This window comes from Gymnoscopelus microlampas (assembly GCF_963454915.1).
Source record: "Gymnoscopelus microlampas genome assembly, chromosome: 4".
NCBI classification, from domain to species: Eukaryota; Metazoa; Chordata; class Actinopteri; order Myctophiformes; family Myctophidae; genus Gymnoscopelus; species Gymnoscopelus microlampas.
This window is the reverse complement of record NC_139941.1, coordinates 2,116,678-2,122,677: the sequence shown is the minus strand read 5'-3', so window position 1 is coordinate 2,122,677 and position 6,000 is coordinate 2,116,678. Positions and strand designations below refer to the sequence as shown.

Genomic DNA, 6,000 nt, shown 5'->3' with positions numbered 1-6,000 from the left:
CACTTCCGCATGTGCTGCAACGTCAAAATCGTCAAGATGTTTTGGACAACAGATCTACAAGCTAACAGCGTCTCGCGCGTCGACACGTTGTTGCCTTGCAGATCTGTTATTTTTTCTCATCACGCTGCCAGTAGCCCCTCCCCGTTTACTAAGACATCACAGCTGTCAGAGCCCACAGTGGACAGCGACAGACTGGATACACAGACGCGACCAGCCTTTTTATCCCCGGTCTCAGTAGCGGGGGGTGGGGGGAGAGAGCCTGGCGACGCTACCTGTATCATCATTCCCTTCCATATAACAATGGGAGGTTATGCAGTGGACAAAGTAATCAACCTCATTACTTCAAGCCAAAGTATAGATAGGCTACTCCTGGACAAATATAATCCACTACAAGTAAAATATGAATTATCAACACATTGCTGTATTGTTTCCACAATGCATTTATAGAACCTTGTAACTCTCTGAAACCACCTAATGAATTGAAATTGAAATGAGTTGATGCAATACATTTATCAAAAAGGACAACCATTGTCATTTTCATTTTTAATACCATTTGGAATTCAATAGTCCCATCCTCTATGGGTGGAGTTTCAGCTACAGTACAGGAGTATGAAAGCAGTTTGAAGTTCTTTCTTTTCCCTGGCACCAGACATATCACACACTGAAGAGTTTACACTATATACTTTGGAAATAATCTTTTTTCCCCACCTTTTTCTACACATCAATCTGAACTCATTGGTAAGACTTAATTCCTCACGTGTGTGTGTGTGTGTGTGTGTGTGTGTGTGTGTGTGTGTGTGTGTGTGTGTGTGTGTGTGTGTGTGTGTGTGTGTGTGTGTGTGTGTGTGTGCGCGCGCGTGTGCGTTAAGTAGTTAAGCAGTACTATTATCTTTGTATGATCATCACAAGGAGAACTTGTTGCTTTTGTTTTTTTTATATTAGTCTGACTAAATCCAGAAAACAATTAGTGAAATGTAGACTTCATCTTACTTCTGGTTTTGATTCATGCACATTATTTTGTAATTGTGTGCATTAACTTAACTTATAAAACACAACCTGTAAATACTGTGTACAGCTCTCTCTCTCTCTCTCTCTCTCTCTCTCTCTCTCTCTCTCTCTCTCTCTCTCTCTCTCTCTCTCTCTCTCTCTCTCTCTCTCAAGTACTTAGGTACTATTTTGCGGTTTGAGTGTGTCCATTTTCCCAGTTCCCACTTCAACTCCACTACATCTCATCGGTAAATATTATACTTTTGAGTTACTGTAACTCCCTACAGATTCATTCATTTAATGGAAACCCCCTTCCCTCATGTGACCTCTGATGAAAAAAAGGGGGAAAAACAAAAATGCTAGACGGCTCTATTCAACATCAGTCACATATTGTTCTAATTATGCATAGATCATTACGCAAGAATTCACAAACACACCGCCCTTCCCTGTGGTATTGGTTTCTTTCAAAAGTCTGTTACAACAGAAAGTATGCAGGCACACAGCACTCAATGCTAGAGGAGATTTGTCTACAGCTTAAAACAATGTGTTATAATACTTAATATGAAAAAAAGATCTTGGAAAGGAAGTCAACATCCTGCTGCTGGAGCCATCTCTGCTCCCTGATGCTGCTGGCGACCTTGCTGAAACTTCCTCTAGTTAAAAAACTACTTTTTCCACTGGTGTGAGTCACTCATGGACAGGCAATAATAAGATAAGATAATAGACGCTTGTTGCAGGTTGAAGAATAGAATGTCCACTCCAGGTTTGGTTAGGTTTCAAATTAAATATGTTTATTGTATTCCTTTACAGAGATGCAAACATGAAAAGAAAACTAAACTTGCTGTACAATAAAATAATAGATGAAATAAATTTCCCGCACACAAACAAGGTCTAAAGACTGTGTGCTTCTCAGTCTGTCACGCCCCTAGCATGACGCACATGTCCTTATAAGCGAGACCTGCCGGGTGGTTGAGCACACAATAGCCATTAGTATAGCCCAAGGGGCAAGTCTTAGATATTTACGATGAGGCCGACAAAATGGCCAGAGTGGCGCTGTTTTACCCTGCGCCGACCTGCGGTGTCAGAATGAATTTATTTTAACGCAAGTGAATGGGTTTTTTGACAAACTTTAGACTAGATTTTCTTACTGTAATAAAAATTGTCATAAATTCTATATGCTTCCAGTCGCTAGTTTAAAGTCTCCTTTCAATTATCAGGATATGCGTTTTGCTAAATTATGGTCCTATTTATTATAAAATTGACGATAAAGTAGGCTATTCTCTAGGAGGGGCGGGATGATTTGATTGACAAGCTACACAACCAATAGCATTCATTCCCCGCCCCCCGCTCTTGATTGACAAGCTACCCAACCAATAATGGTCTGGTCTCATTCTGACACGTATTGAAAGATGGCGGACCTACAGTCTTGGCACAATCGGCTTCATTTTCGGTCTGTAGAAAGCAGCGGAGTGGGTTTGTCCATCTCATTTATACAGTCTATGGTATAGCCCCACACCACAATACAAGGCCAATAAATAAATAAATAATATCATTGAATATAAAGAACTGGCTCCTACACTGATTGATTGATTGATTGATTGATTGATTGATTGATTGATTGATTGATTCAAACGTTATTCCAGACACTCAGGGGGTCATAGGGTACATACACATATTACACACATAAAATAAATTAAACAGCTAAAAACTATAGAATCATACATAGAGGATGAGTAGCAGAGACAGCTCTTCCCAGGATTGACTATATCCTCAATAATACTGTTCCGGGACTCATTTAGGCGAGACTAGAATCCATACATATAGACCCTCACATCTATGGATTCCACATGTTACAAACAGGTGACTGGAACTACAGTCTAATCAGGGCCGGCGCGTCCACCTAGGCGGCCGCCTAGAGCGGCAGTTAGGAGAGGCGGAAAAAAAAGTCTGGAAAAAATATATATAATGATAATAAATCGGTAAAATCTAGGGCTGGGACTCGATTATTAAAAATAATCTAATTAATTAGAGGCTTTGTAATTAATTAATCGCAATTAATCGCATTTTAATCGCGTATCAATATTTGACCTGAGAACAGTCAAAAGCAATTTTTTCAAATGGATTTTGGCATACGTCTTTAAGTACATGGAACAGTACTCAAATTTGCACTTGACTCTCGAGTATTTCCAATTTATAATACTCTACTCCAGTAACTCCACTATATCTCAGAGGCAAATATTTTACTTTTACTCTACAATTATTTGAAAACTTTAGAAATAATTTCAAGTTACTTTGTAGATTTCGATTATTATTGTAAAACAGTAACCATGTGAACATAGCAGATCTACAAGCACAAGGCATTGTGAGCTTGTAGATCTGCTATTTTCCACCACTGGAGGCTGGTAGAGTGTGTTGTTGTTACTGTTGTTTTATAGTCGTTTAATTAATTATTAATAAAAATTGCGCACATGTGACCCGCACCGCATCGTGCACCCCCCTCCCATAGGTGCGATTAAAATGCGTTAATTTTTTTAACGCGATAATCTTTCTGTAATTAATTGATCGAAATTGACGCGATAAAGTCCCGGCCCTAGTAAAATCAGATTTATATAACACAACCCTAACCTAACCCTAAAACCGAAATAAAGTTAACCAAAGACAACCTGTAAATACTGTGTTAATCTCACTTTACTCAACTACTTAAGTACAATTTTGAGGTTTAAGTGTGTCCATTTTCCCAGTTCCCTCTTCAACTCCACTACATCTCATCCGTGAATATTGTACTTTTGAGTTACTGTAACTCTCTACAGATTCATTCATTTAATCGAAACCCCCTTCCCTCATGTGACACAAAAAAAAGTATCATAATCCTCCCAGAACCGCGCGTGCTTCGGGGGCGCATCAAATGAATCTCGCCTAGAGCGGCGATCAGCCCTCCACCGGCCCTGAGTCTAATGCCATCTAAGTAGAATCCTCAGGGCACCATTGCAGGCCAGTTTAAGCCTCTGCATGCTACCTCTCTTATACAGTATGTGCACCACAAGTAAGCTGTATACATGGGAGTGCAAAATGCTTTAAATAGTGCACACTTGACAGGACCTGAACACATACTGAACCTACTAAGCAGCATATTAGCCTTGGCATAAAGTTTGCGGCACTTTCTAGATAAATCTCTATCATCATGGAGATCATCAGTGAAAATGTGGCCAATGTACTTAATTTCCTGGCATAATAAAGAAAGACATCTCTCTCTCTCTCTCTCTCTCTCTCTCTCTCTCTCTCTCTCTCTCTCTCTCTCTCTATGAACATTCATATTTTTAGGTTGATGTTGACTGAATGCTGAACGGCAGCTTCTTGCATTTTAGTTACATGTATTCTAGTAATGTCATGTACATTGTATTGGCATGTAGCCATTTGAGGCTATAGTCTTGTTCTAACAGGCAACACTACAGTTCATATCAGGACAGTTTGACGTGATTTCATCTCCAGTTCACTCACTGGCAGAACCTGTCTAATACAAGTACATTATTATTATCCTACATATCATTTTAGGAATGTCAGTCTGTCTGAAGTGGTCGGTTCTCCTCAGTGGCTTAAGGAATTTCTTTGCACTTGCACATGGCCATTGATCATTAGCAGATGCACACCGTGAGGAAGTCCCTTTTTTCTCTTCGCCACAATTTAACTCTCTCTCTCTCTCTCTCTCTCTCTCTCTCTCTCTCTCTCTCTCTCTCTCTCTCTCTCTCTCTCTCTCAAAATGAGAGCCATATTACTTATCTGCATTTGTATGATAAGATAATTGATTTGATAATTGTCTCCGCCAGGCCGAAAGGCATGGCGAGAGAGTATGTTTTACCCTCCGTCCGTCCTTCCGTCCGTCCGTCCGTCCGTGTGTCCTGTCTGTGTGTTACCAGCTAATCTCCGGCACCGTTGGCCCGGTCGCTGCCAAACTGTGCACACAGACTCTCTGGATGCCAATTCAGAACCTCTGCCCCACATTTTTCACATGGTCCTGTTATAGCGCCACCAGGAGGCCGATTTGGCTAAGGTTGGCTTCCAAAGTTTGCAGGATTGGTCCGTTTTGAACAAACTGCCTCCAATCATGAAAGCAGCTTGCCATTTCCATAAAATTGCACACGCACATTCCCATCATTCACATCTGCTTTTTACAGCGCCACCAGGAGGCCCATTTATGTAAAATACATTTTTGGAGATTATTCCTTCAGATTCTGTCCAAAAAACACGCAAATTGGTACACTGCATCTCCATAGTCATGTGATTCTGATGGAACTGTCCGATATTTCATATTCCATCCTATTTGGCTTACAGTGGCTTCCAAAGTTTGCAGGATTGGTCAGTTTTAAACAAAATGCCTCAAAACATGAATGCAGTGTGCAATTTCCGTGAAAGTTTGCATGCAGATTCCCACTAGGCCGAGGAAGAAATGCCCCCCTTTTCACATTCACATTGGCCTTTATAGCGCCACCAGCAGGTCTAATTTAGCAAAACACATTTTTGGAACAAAATGCTTCAAATCATGAATGCAGTGTCCCATTGAAAGGCCTAAGAAGAAATACCACCCTTTTCACATTGGCCTATTATAGCGTCACCAGGAGGCCACAAGAACCTACCTGACCTGGCGGAGACCTGTGCTCCGAGGAGCACTTTTTCTAGTTGGTTTGATTTTCACTTAATGCTGAACGGCAGTATGTAGATTTGTTTTTACATGTAGCCATTTGATTGGTTCAGGCTAGTTTTGTTAGGCCTAACAAGCAACAGTTCATGCCGGCACATTTTGAGGTGATTTCATCTCCAGTTCACTCTGACTGGCTGTCAGAAACCCCCTTCCCTCATGTGACCTCTGATACCTCCCCCTGCTTCATATGAAATGAAAAAAGGGAAAAAAGGAAATAAATGCTAGACAACTCAGCTCTATTCAACATCAGTCACATATTGTTCTTTTTTAAAGATATTTTTGGTTTTTTTTTTCTGCCTTTAATGATAGGATATTGG

The 6,000-nt window shown here is 40.6% G+C and overlaps 1 protein-coding gene across 3 annotated transcripts in view; it reads left to right on the top strand.

Moving 5' to 3' along the window:
* The first annotated feature begins 640 nt into the window (after positions 1-640).
* Positions 641-6,000, top strand: part of LOC311044424 (apoptosis-associated speck-like protein containing a CARD) — a 98,757-nt gene continuing 93,397 nt past the window's right edge. For 2 of the 3 annotated variants that reach the window (XM_084055988.1, XM_084055986.1), the window contains exon 1: positions 659-738. The gene's annotated coding sequence lies outside the window, so the exon portion shown is untranslated. Of the gene's footprint in view, positions 739-6,000 lie in introns of all 3 variants that reach the window. The other variant, XM_084055984.1, reaches the window with a different exon arrangement.